General features: G+C 44.6%; 1 long non-coding RNA gene across 1 annotated transcript; it reads right to left on the bottom strand.

Annotated features, from left to right (window-relative positions):
• Positions 1–472: 472 nt before the first annotated feature.
• LOC125153305 (uncharacterized) lies at positions 473–10,101 on the bottom strand. Its single transcript, XR_007147454.1, has 3 exons — positions 9,919–10,101; positions 3,463–3,563; positions 473–842 (listed from the first exon to the last, which is right to left on the bottom strand). It is a non-coding gene; the product is annotated as an uncharacterized LOC125153305 (long non-coding RNA).
• Between the last annotated feature and the right edge of the window lie 3,411 nt (positions 10,102–13,512).

Raw genomic sequence — 13,512 nt, 5'->3', positions numbered from 1 at the left:
AAGAGCCAGCAGAAAGGAGTTAGTCCTGATAAACAGGGAAGCCAGGAAGGGCTAGCGCTAAGCTGAGAGGAAGAAGTAAGGGATGGAGGAAGGTCAAGGCCAGGACTTTTTACACACAGGGAATTTCTGGAGGCTTGTGAACAGTGGATTGTGCCTCTTCCTCCTTCTCCCTTTATATTCTATCTGAGTTTTCAAAGGGATGAAACTGGGGCCTTAACTTTGGGCAACTTTCATAGCCAAATGATCCTGACAGCCTATTTGTGCAGAATTTATCATTGGTAACTTTGTAAATACTTGGTTAGCTCACTGCTGTCTTGCTGCTTCTCCCTATCAGTCAGGGTCCATAAACTGCTCTAGATCTTTCAACAGAGGGAATTTAATACCAGGAATTGGTTACACAGAAAATGGAAGAAGAAAAAAAAGAGAGAGAGAGAGAGAAAATGGAAGACGTGAGAAGGTAAAGGAAAGCATTAGCAACAACAGGAAGCCTCTTCCTCCCCCCCCCCCCCCCCGCCCACTGAGGAGGGAAAGTTCAGAGTCAGTGCTAGTCCTGGCGGGCAGAAGCCCGACGGGAGCAGGGGCTGCCTGTGGGAGCTGGCCACATGCGGGGGAAGGCTTGCCTGCAGGAACTGGAGCCACGTAAGGGCTGTCCTCTTGAGAGGTGGAAACAGAGTGGAGACACAGCCACTGCTGAAAGTGCCCCTAATGCAGAAGAGGAGGGGAGAAATGCCTCTATTCTCCCCTCCTGCAAGCCTCAAGTCTTCCATTAACTTCTCCTGTTGGGCAAAATTATCTGGAAGCCAGTCAGCAAGGGAACCTGGGAGATGCAGTTTCCTGTAATACTGAGAACAATAGAAAGGCAGGGAGCAAATAATGAGTAGCCTCTCCAACAAACCAAGGTTACTAGATGACCCAGCTAGGAAACAGGGAAGCACTGAGTAGGAACAAGGGAGCTAAGCAGGCAGAATGGGGAGCAAGGGAGCTAAGCAGGCAGAATGGGGGCTAGACCCCCATTTGAAGCCATACAGCAGTGTGTCCCAAAATATGTGACAGACACCATGTGGGATACAGGAGCTGAGGAAGGTGGCAAGGGGACCAGGCAGGGCATCAAGCGACAGTTTATTAGGGACTGAGAAAGATTGTCTTTTTTTTTTCCTTTTCTTTTTAATGTTTATTTTTTGAGAGAGACCATGCATGAGAAAGAGTGGGGAGTGGCAGAGAGTGGGGGAGGGACAGAGAGAGTGGGACAGAGGATCTGAAGTGGGCTCTGCGCTGACAGCAGAGAGCCCCATTTTGGGCTCAAACTCACGAACTGCGATATCATGACCTGAGCCGAAGTCAGACGCTTAAGCGACTGAGCCACTCAGGCGCCCCAAGCTTGTCTCTTTTCAATTCACTTTCCAATCATCTGATTGCATTATGGAGAAGGTCTCTTTTTGGTGCCAATAGGTCTTTAACCTCTAAAGACCTCAGGTCTAAGCTTTTGGCTGGTGTAATAGATGCTGTTGGCCTGCTCAGACCTCTCTATCCAGTTGATACACTCACTTCCCAGCTGTTGTGAGTGTTGGCTGTTAAGACTTCACAGCTACAGCCATCTCTTGGGCATGGCCTCACCTGGAAATAGGTAGGAGATTCTACCACCGCCCCCCGCCCCAGGACACTGCAGGCAATGACTGACTAACGCAGGAGACAAAAGCGTTCATATGTCAAGATGGTTCAAGTGCGAGGTACCATTCATGTTCCAGACCTCACCACAGGAGCAGACTGAGGCTAGCCTTCAGCTGAACCCACACCTTTGCTTAGCTTCTGTTTCCCTCCCCCTTCATCAAGATTCCTCCCTCAATAAATCACTTGTGAAAAAAAGTCCTTATTCCTCACTTTAATTGTAGAGAATCTAACATTGCAGGCAACAGGATCTAGCTAGAATTTACTGACTTTTTATCCTATTTTTATCTGGTTGGTTTATGGTAGACTATAAAGGTTTTCCATTTATGGTAGTGATAGAAAGTTTCACTTTAAAATGCTGTTCGGGCTCCTGGGTGGCTCAGTTGGTTGATTGTCTGACTCTTGATTTTGGTTCAGGTCATGATCCTAATCTGTGAGATCAAGCCCCACTGGGCTCTGCACTGAGCATGGAGCCTACCTAAGATCCTCTCTCTCTCCCTCTGCCCCTCACCCACACACATTCTCTCTTTCTCTCCAAAAAAAATTTTTTTAAAATAATTTTCATTTGACAAATGTAATTTAAAGAAAGATGCAAAATAAAAAAAGTACAGGTTGTACCCAATGTTCATAGTGGCTTCATTCATAGCCCCAGACTGGAAGCCACTCAAATGTCCTCAGCTGGTGAAGAAATAAGCAAATTAAAACGAATCCATATTCAGCAATAAAAAAGAAAGACTATTGATACATAAAACATTATGGATGAACCTCAAAAGCATTAGGTTAAGAAGCTGCCACAAAACTCTAGGTGCTGCATGATTCCTCTTATCAGAAACTTTGAAAAGGCAGAACGATGGGGACTGAAAGCAGGTCAGCAGTCGCCAGGGCCAAGGAGTGAGGGCATGGCAGGACCGCAAGGGACAGGAGGGGACGTTGGGGTGATGAAACATTCTATACAATGTGATTGCAGTGGTGGTTACATACTGTGTGTATTTGTCAAATCTGATCTCTAGTTGTGAATGAATAAAACATGGGAATGAAAGGTATAGCATGGGGAACGTAGTCAGTGGTATTGTAATAGCATCATATGTGACAGATGGCAGCTAGGCTTGTGGTGAGCATAGTGTAACACGTAGACTTGTCCAATCACATGTTGTACACCTTAAACTAATGTAACGTATGTCAGCTATACTCCAGTTAAAAAAAAAAAAAACACTTAAGAGAAACTCAAAGGCATAGTAAGGTTGGAGTTGCTCTTTTTAAAAAATATTCTGAGAGAGCACGCATGTGCACGTGCACAAGAGCAGGGGAGGGGCAGAGAGAGAGGGAGAGAAAGAATCCCAAGCAGGCTCCGTACTGTCCGTGCAGAGCCTGATGTGGGGCTCGATCCCATGACCATGAGGTCATGACCTGAGCAGAAACCAAGAGTCAGATGCTTCACTGACTGAGCCACCCAGGCACTCCACGAGTTGCTATTTTTGACAGCAAATTGTATGAATCAGGAGTAAGCTAAATAGAGAAGAAAATAATATAATTAAAATTAAATTGAAAAACAAACAGTCTATATGCTTCAAAAGGGTGAATTCTAATATAAACTGTAAAGCTGATTTTTTTTTAAGTAGGCTTCATGCTCAGTGTGGAGCCCAACATGGGGTTTGAACTCATGACCCTGAGATCAAGAGCTGAGCTGAGATCAAGAGTCAGACACTTAACAAACTGAGTCACCTACACCCCCCCCCCTTAATAAAGCTGATTTTTAAGAAATAGTATAGACTGCACGTGGGCACAGGAGAAACTTACAACAGCGGAGGGGCGCAGAGAGGCGAGAGAATGACAATCTGTCAGGGGAGCCTTCAGGTCTTCACTGAGTCACTCCTGGGAGGCGAACAAGCTGGGAAGTTCTGTTGGGTTGGGACAGAGTAGAGGTGGTGGGTGGGAGCCACTCAGACTTGGTTCCATGAGTATCCAAATGATGCTCCCTGACCTGTGGCCTCAGGCTTGATGCTGGTGCCAGATGCAGACAGCTGGGGGGGGAGTGGTGAGCAGCAGCATTGTACCCCTCTTTCTCCTTCCCCTGAACAGGTGGAGTAGAAAGCAAGGACCCCTTTCTCTGCACATCCACACCTTTCCTGATGTTTTTGCATTGTGATTTTCTTTAAAGCAAATATCCCTAGCCAGAGAGGAAGGAGGAGGAGGAAGGAAGAGTTTCCTGAGGAGGGTGGCAAAGGAATATCTCCCCCTGCTCAGCCTTCACATGAGGTGGAGAGCAAGAAGAAGGATTGATCATGAACATGAACTCTTGAGCAACCACTATGGAGAGCCGGATGGGTGACGGTTTACTGGGGCAGGGAGTGTCTGCTCTCAGCCTTGGTTTTTCAACTCCAAGCTGCTTATGGATGGGCCTTTCTCTGTTTCCCCTTTCTGTTTCTGACTCTCTTTGACGGAGGTTCAAGCTAAGCAGAGGCAGGATGGCTTTATTTAGCAGAGGAAGCTGCTTTGAGTCTCATAAATGTTGACTTTGTAGAAGTTGGCTTGTCCAAACATCATCCATCACCGTGAACCGTATTTCATCAAATTAAATGACTACTTTTTGCAAAGAAGTACTTGTACTAATATTTACCTTGCATCTTGTAAAATCGTATGGAAATCAAATAATGATGTTGCAAAAAGTCAATCCCCAGAGAGAATATGGCTGAGATGGCTATGCTGTGCATTCTGGCCCAGTGGACCATCTCCTTCACCTTGGTCCCCCTCCTCTCCCTGTGGCAGCCCCAGCCCCAGCAGGAGGCAACTGAAAGACTTCCTAGTCTACTTGGATGCTCACATAGAGAATTTTTTAGATTTAGACTTAGCCCCCTTTTCCTCTCCATGGGTTTAGCTTTGTTGCTTTTTTTTTTTTTTTTTTACCTTGCTAAGAAATTCCAAAAAAGTGAGTGAACAGTTGTGTAGTTATAGAAAATCTGTTACCTGGGCACCTGGGTGGCTGAGTTGGTTAAGCATCAGGACATGATCTCACACTTCGTGAGTTCGAGCCCTGCATCAGGCTCTGTGCTGACAGCTTGGAGCTTGGATCCTGCTTCGGATTCTGCGTCTCCCTCCCTCTTTGTCCCTCCCCCTCCCCCGCTCGTGCTCTGTCTCTCTCACTCTCAAATAAACATAAATAAACATTAAAAAAAAAAGAAAAGAAAATCTGTTACCAGTAAACATTAATAGAAGATGCTGAGAAAAATTACTTTGGTCGTTTCCTAAGTGGTATGCCTATTGTTAATAATTTCATTAATTTATCTGTCAAATATTTACAGAGTACGTACACTCTATATGTACATAGTATATATACAGTGTATAACTATACACTATACTGTATACTATGACAGATATACCTGTCCAGGTATGTATCCATGTCTTCACTGTACAAATATTATTGAGCGCTTACCATAAGCCAAACACTGAAGCAGTCACCAGGCAGGGAAGAATGGCAAATAGCTCCAGTGCCCTAAAATGTTACTTTACAGGAGGCAGTGGTGAAGCCTTCATCCACTCCGTTGTTCCTTCCTGTGTTAATTCACATCCACGTTTATTCCTTTTTTATTTCATCATTTCATGGTGTTTTTTTCTTTGAGGTGTAATTGACATATAACATTTTAAGAATTTCAGGTATATAACATAATGATTCAATCTTTGTATACATTGCAAAATGATCAATCACCCCAATAACTCAAGTTAACATCCATCACCATACTTAGCTACAAAGTTGTTTTTTCTTATCATGAGAATTTTTAACGTCTACTCCCTTAGTAACTCTTCAATATGCAATGCAGTATTATTAACTGTAGTTACCAGCTGTACATTATATCCCCACAACTTTTTTATTTTCTGATTGGCAGTTTGTACCTGTTGATGATCTTCGCCCATTTTGCCCACACCCCAACCCTGCATGTGGCAACTACTAATCTGTTCTCTGTTATCTGTCTGTATGAGTTTTGTTTTGTTTTGTTTTGTTTATAGATTCTACATGTAAGTGAGATCATACAGTATTTGTCCTCTGTCTGGCTTATTTCACTTAGCATAATGCTCTCAAGATACATTGTGACAAATGGTAAGTTTTCATTCTTTTTTATGATTGAATAATACTTTGTTATATATAATTATATATTATATTATTTCATTATATACATATAAAATGAAGTATTATTCAGTCAATAAAAAATGAAAACTTACCATTTGTCACAACATGAATGGAATTATATATAGAATTTTATATTTTTAAATTTTTTAGTGTTTATTTATTTTTGAGAGACAGAGACAGAGCATGAGTGGGGGGAGGGGCAGAGAGCAAGGGAGACACAGAATCCAAAGCAGGTTCCAGGCTCTGAGCTGTCAGCACAGAGCCCAATGTGGGGCTCGAACCCATGAACCATGAGATCATGACCTGAACTGAAGTTGGATGCTTAACCGACTGAGCCACCAAGGCACCCCTATACTTTTCTTTATCTATTCATCTATCCATTGACACTTAGGTTGTTCCCATGTCTTGGCTATTATAAATAATTCTGCAGTGTGCATGGGGTGCAGATATCTTTTTGAGTAGTGTCTTGTTTTCTTTGGATAACTACCCAGAAATAGAATTGCTGGATGGTATGGTTTTTCTATTTTTAATTTTTTGAGGAATCTCCATAGTGGCTTCAGCAATTTACATTCCCACCAGCATTGCACAAGGGTTCCCTTTTCTCTACATCCTTGCCAACACTTCTTTCTTGTCTTTTCGATAATAGCCGTTTAACAGATGCAAAGGGATACCTCACCATGGTCTTGATTTGCATTGCCCTGATGATTAGTAATGTTGAGGATCTTTTCATGTACTTGTTGGCCATCTGGATGTCTTCTTTGGAAAAATTTCTATTGAAATATTCTGCCCATTTTTAATTGTTTGCTTTTTGCTATTGAGTTATATGAGTTCTCTATATATTTTGGATATTAACCCCTTATTGGATATATGATTTGAAAATATTTTCTTTCAATCAGTAGGCTGCCTTTTCATTGTATTAATGGTTTAGTTTCCTGAATGTCCTCTACTGGGCACTAAAGTGCTGGTATGAGATATTTCCCTGCCCTTGAGGAGCTCAAAGCCTGGACACACTCCAGAATCCATTCCCAACTCTCTCACCATGAAGTCGCTCAACCATCTCCCCACCAGAGGAAAGGGCACACATGGTGATGTGAAACAGTGGCCAAGAAGATGGAGCAATTGACCAGACAGTTGCTCAGTGACTGGCCTGGGCTCTGGTGCTGGGGACCTTGGAGGAGGTTAACTCTTCCCAGCGGCATCCTGTACTTCCTCTTTGTCCACCTTCATCCATTTGAAGTTAGTTGTCTAAAGGCAGCAATGCAACAGTGTGTCTTTTTCAGAACAGGGTCTGAGCACACACAATAAGTGCTCAACAGATATTTGTGGCCTGACCTCTTCTGCCAGCTTCACAGAGAGCAATGGATTCTTCCTGTAGGGCCTCTGGGACAGGGTTTTGGAGGAAGTCTCAGGGACCTTGTTGTGTTGGTATGAGGAGTGACTAGTATTCAAAAAAAAGTGCCACACGTGTGATAAATGCTCAAAAGAAACATGAGTGATGATGATTAGTCATGAGTGGCTAAGAAGCCGGGCTGTCTGATCAACGCAGAGAGAGGTTGGAGGCACTGGACTCCAGAGGATGCGTCCAGCCTTGGAATGCCAAGGGATGCTTCTGAAATCCATGGACAAAGGTGTTTCTCTGCTTCTCCCTTGTCCAAGTACCCCATCCTGGCAGTCCACACTGCAGGATTATCCATGAGCCTGCCAAAGTGGGGACTCAGAAGCCCGTGGTGGGGACTCCAGCCCCCGAGTTTCCGAAGGCAGGCTGGGGGGCAATTGCAAACACAGGTGGGGTAGAGCAGTAGGCACCCACCTGGGTGCTCCCTCTCTGTTGGCACAAACTTGGTTCTCCAGTTACTTCCCTTTGCCTCTGTTGGGGGAAGGGGTGGGGCTCTATTTATCCTTCAAGTGACATAAAGGAAGGGGCACCTTGTTTTACAGGATGAGGGGATTTGCTAGCTCCGCTGCTGTTTATAGTTGAGATGATGTCATGTGGCCTGACATCTTGAGCATTTCCCTTTCTCACTTCCTCCATGAGCATTGTCTTTAGTTTAAAATCTTGAATCCCTGATGTCAGTTTCCCCATCAGTTCCAAGAGCCAGAGGGAAGTAATAATTTTGTCACATGACTATTTAGGCCGAATCACACTGAGGCCTGGCTGTGCCACAGACACAGGGCTAAGCACTTCTCATTATTCACTCATCTAATCCTCACAGCAGTTCCTTGAGGCAGGTGCTGTTAGCACTCTCAGTATACAGATGAGGAAACAGGCTCAGGGTATGCAAGGCACCTCTCCAAAGCTATCAGGTGTTAAAGTGGTGAAAACAGAACCCAATCTCTTAACCACAAAATCTTTTTTTTATTTTTTGTATTTATTTTTTTATAGAGAGAGAACACGAGTGGAGAAGGGGAGAGGGAGAGAGACAGAATCCTAAGCAAGTTCCATACTGTCAGCTCGATCCCACCACCCCTGGATCATGACCTGAGACGAAACCGAGAGTCAGATGCTCAACTGACTGAGCCACCCATGTGCCCCAACCACAAACTCTTACATCTCCAAGAAAGGCAACTCCTGTTTCTGGAATTTGGATTGAAAGAAAAGCCAGGAGGACAAAAAAGCTGTTACTTTGGAGGTGACAGCTTATTGGAGGATAAGAGGTTGGTTGGTGGTTGGAGGAAACGTTTCTTAAGTGAAAAATGGCCCTGAAACATCCCTTCATTTTTAGCAAAACAGCCTTTCCCCACTAGTAATCTATTATCCAAGGCACAGAAACCAGATAGTGGCCAAGAAAACAACATCTCTGAGCCCTGGGCTGAGAGAGCCAGAGGGACGAGTGAGGGACCTGCAAGTTTCCCAGTTCCCAGTTGCCCCAACACAGTCGCCGTGCCCACACCTGTGGTCCATCTCCCGTGCCCATGCCCATGGCAGAGCAGCGTGGGGGCAGCAAGGCCTCTGACAGAGAGCACCAATGGCTTCCAGAGACCGTGCTGGGCGAGGACTGCTGCAGAGCCAGAGAGCCTGTGGCTGGTTTGTTTTGTTTTGCTTTAATAATTGGGGAGGGAACCAAATGAAGAATCAAATATCTGGCACAGAACAATCCAAAGGATCCCAGGGCCTCAACAGAGAAGAATCCAGACCCACCCGTGGCTGCTGTTGCCATATTCAGGCAGCGAAGCCCAGACTTGCTGGATGCCTCCGGGAAAGGATGTGATGAAAGCGGAGGAATAAATATTCTTTTCCTGACTGTTGAGATCCAAAAGCTTGTGCCTTTGGACACACAGAAAGGAGAAGCTGACTAAAGGTGGAGGGGGCACAGGAAGAGTAAGACCAACACCCCTCCCCCAGGGGTGGGGGGGAGGGGAGAGAGCAGAGGGAAAGCCCTGAAGCCGACATCGGTGGTCCATAGGGGGACTCTTCCCAGGAAGGACTCTGGGGCCATGGCAAAGCACCAAGAAAACGCCAGGGCCCCAGGCAGCTTCCAAGAGTGAGGAGCAGTGAAATGATCACACCACAGAGAAAGACCCTACACTGAGAGCACTGAGGAGGGCTGGCCCCCAGACAGATGGGATTCTGGGTCCTCAATAATAAGTCCTGGGTAAACCCCCCAGAAATTAGGGGTAACCTATGAAAAAGGGTGAGTGCTCCCAGTTGGCCTGACATTTCTGCTACCTAGCATAATAGAGGCTCGGAACAAAATTAAATTTGTATATATATGTATGTATGTGTATATAAATTTGGCTGGCTACGTGGTGTGTAGAGGGCACGTTTCTCTCCAGACAGAGTGTGGGCACCATCATCCTCAGCAAAACTTGCTGTTTTGTCTCTGGGAAGTAGCCTTGCATAACAGATCTCTTGTCGCTTTGGGGAATCCAGTGGCTCAGACCCCCCCAACCCCTCTGCCGGTGGTCTGGAGAAGGCCTGCTTACGTCCCACACAAGGAGTTTCTGGAAGGAGATTCCTTGTTCTCCTGGAATGGTGTCTGTCCCACCGGCAGGTTGCCCCCTGACTCACCCTCTTGCCTATGTTCAATATGGAATTTCAAATTTAAGACAGTAACTGTTTAGTGCTGAGGACATCAATTCAGAGACTGGAATCCATGGGTCTTAGCTTGCCCCTCAAGACCTGCTGTTACCTGGCTTGCTCTGGCTTCATGGCCTGACATGGCCCCTCTTGGACAAGACACTCTGATGGCAACATCTCAAACAGGTGGCTCTCCGGGGTAACCTCCGGGTATGTCTCCGCTCCCAGCCATCACCCCACCCCCAACCATCCATCTATTCCCTAGCAAGCAGCCCCTGAATTTTCAAGACTAAGCTCAGACATCACCTCCTTTGTGAAGTTTCCCCAGGTGAAAGTAACCACGCCCTTGTGTGTGACCTCACTGTGCCACTGGCGATGGCTCTTGTGCCATTTTACTGAACCTGTCAGTTATCATGTCATTTCCTTCTATTCCAAGACTTTTGGGTTTCAGAAGGAGAGAGAGACAGAGAGAGGGAGAGGGAGAGGAGGGGAGAGATCAAGTAAGTGGAGGAGTCATCGAAGGGGGCGCTAACTCTTTGGCCTTATAAAGGGTGTTTATGAAAATGTCCAACCTCCTTTACCGTCACCATTATTTCATAAAACAAGGTAATGTTAATCCAACAATAGAAAGTCATGACTTCAGATTTAAGGATGGTGCTTTGAAGAAGACTCTTGACACCATCTACATTGATATACACATGTTGGCCTTTATTTCTTATTGGTCCTTAGGCCACAAGGTGAGGACCAACTTTTTTTTTAAGAATGCTGTTCTTTTTTGTTCATTTTGTTTATTTATTTTTGAGATACAGAGAGAGTGCAAGCAAGGGAGGGGCAGAGACAGAGGGGGACAGAGGATCCAAAGCAGTCTCTAGGCTGTGAGCACAGAGCCTGATGTGGGGCTTGAACTCATAAACCGTGAGAGCATGATCTGAGCCCAAGTTGGATGTTTAACTGACTGAGCCACAAGATGCCCCAAGGACCAACTATTGAAACCTTTTGTCCTAGAGTGTGAGCCTTCACAGCCCTAGGCCTGTGAGCTCCCAGCTCCAGCTGCTGGGTTTTCCCTGGCAACCAGAACATTATGGACTGCCCTTCAATGCTACTTGAGGCACCTGCCTCCCATCATGCTTCAGTTCTGGTTGATGGATACAACCGACTGGAAGCCATCAACACTGAGAATATCATCAGGATACTCCCAGTCTTGTGAGTTCAGTTTAACAAGGGATTTTCTCAGCTGGTAAATCCCATTTGGATTGGGAACCTCGGACAGAGAGCAGCTCCAGGACGGGGCCATTGGTTCTGACTCCAGCTGCCCCAGCCCATCTCGAAGGAAGGCTTTGGAATTCCTCCCACCAACCAGTAAAGGCATCTGTGATGTTACTACCTGCATTGGCTCTCAGCTCTCATCCCCACACCTCTGTGCCTTCTCTGAGCTTCCTCCCACAATTTGATATAGTTCTCAAAGTCCCCCCCACCCCCGCCGCTTTAATAATATATTGGAAAAATATTGTAAAAACCCTTTTTATTGATCTGAAACGTACACATACATAACTGACCTATGTGCATTCCGTATATGAAAGAAAAGTACTTGGGGCACCTGCGTGGCTCAGTTGGTTAAGTGTCTGACTTTGGCTCAGGTCATGATCTCGTGGTCTATGAGTTCAAGCCCCATGTCAGGCTCTGTACTGACCGCTCAGAGCCTGAAGACTGCTTTGGATTCTGTGTCTCCCTTTTGCTCTGCCTCTCCCCTGCTCATGCTCTGTCTCTCTCCCAAAAGTAAATAAACATTAAAAAAAAAAGAAAAATACTTTATAATAACTTCAAATAATGGGGTTTTGAACATATAAATGCCCTGGCCCAACTGCATGAGCAAAATTAATGAACTAGATGCTTGCACTTGTGCATGGAACCATCATAAATGCATTGTTTCGTGATGTGATGTTTTGGTAAGTCAAATACCACAAGCTGTGCTGCCCAAAGTGTTTGATTTTCTGAAATCTCTTGGCAAAGTAATGTACAAAACAATACACCTTTCCTTGATTTACAAAGGGGTTGCAATCCCAGAAAACACGGTATTGGTTAAAACTGCAAAAATACTTGGTGTTTATACATAAACATATAAAATGTTTATAAAAACAGATTATTAAGCAGAATCATTAACAACTATTTCATCTATAAGGCTGTTTGGAGGGGCCGTTGAAAGTTTGGCCACAGGACAGAGGAGGGACTGTTCAACAATCATTGTAATAAATCAAAACCAAACCCCTCCCCCTAACAAAAGTTTTCACACCTCGTTGAGAACCACTCATGTATAGTTTGCAGAAGAAACAGGGCACAGAGAGATAAAATGATTTACTAACTTGCTAGCAGCCCAGTCTGGCCTGAGCATGCTACCTCCTGACCCACCTCACACCCCCTGGCTCAGTGAACCTACTTCTACAGAGGGTTTCAGACTCTGGCCTTTAACTCAGACTTCCCTGGAGGTCCCTTCAGAAATACTGCAGAGGATCAAGGAGGCTCCACACCATTTTAACCAGAGCGTTCTGCCTTTATTTTTGTTTTAAAATATTTTTGTTTAATTAATATTTTAGTATTAATAAATTTAATATCAATAAAAAATATTTTGTTTAATTAATTAAAAAAATATTTTTTATTTAATAATTGCTAACAAATTTTGGGGCACCTGGGTGGCTCAGTCGGTTAAGCGTCTGACTTTGGCTCAGGTCATGATCTTGTGGTTTGTGAGTTCAAGCCCTGTGTCAGGCTCTGTGGTGAGAGCTAGAAGCCTGGAGCCTGCTTCAGATTCTGTGTCTCCCTCTCTCTCTGTCCTTTCCCTACTTGCACTCTGTCTTGCTCTCTCTCAAAAATAAATAAAAACATTAAAAAATAATTAAAAAATAACAGTTGCTAGTAAATTTTTGTCTCTTTGCTGTGTGCCAGGCACTGCTCACAAAGACAGCCTGTGGGCAAGTGTTAAAGAGCTGAAGGCTGGGGGCTTGTCTAAAGCTGTACAGTGCAGGCTCTCTGATCTGAGTCTGAGCCCCTTGCACAGCACACAATGCCTCCCTTTCCCGTGGGCATACTGGGCTTCTGTGGGAGATTTCCTTGAAAACAGGATCTGACTGTGAAACAGCAGCCCCAGAGAAGCCTGGGTTCCCCACTGGAGAAGTCTGAACAATTGGTCTTCCAGTTTGAAGTAGCCCCCTCTCCAGAGTGGCAGTCCAGAACCCCCCTTTGTGTTCTTGCTGATAAAAAGCACTCAGGCAATCAATCATTGCAGAAATTATAGAAAATACAGATAAGCAAAAAGAATACAATAAAAACCACCTACAATCTCCTCTTACTGAGATAGTTATTAACAGATTGTGAATAACTTCCCCTAGACCATATGTGAGATGACACCTTTATTCACAACTTTATTTGTAATTTGAGGAATTATATTTAATACAATGTATCACTTAAAATACTGTTTTGTAATTTTTGCAGATCATTGGATAACATATACATTTATATATTTATAACAGAATGGGATCACCCTGGACATGATTTGGTAAAGCTTGTTTGGCCAAGTGGAGGATGGGTGTGTCTTCCTTCACAAGAGCCATAAGTCCAGTTCTTTATTTTTTGATGACGGTGGCTGGCATTGAACCCTACCTTATAACTCACTGAGCCTCTCCAGCCATTGTCTCTTTTAATTCTAACAATC

The sequence above is a fragment of the Prionailurus viverrinus genome, chromosome E2 (assembly GCF_022837055.1).
Source record: "Prionailurus viverrinus isolate Anna chromosome E2, UM_Priviv_1.0, whole genome shotgun sequence".
NCBI lineage: Eukaryota > Metazoa > Chordata > Mammalia > Carnivora > Felidae > Prionailurus > Prionailurus viverrinus.
Note: the sequence above shows the minus strand (reverse complement) of the source record. Positions and strands in the feature narration are given on the sequence as shown.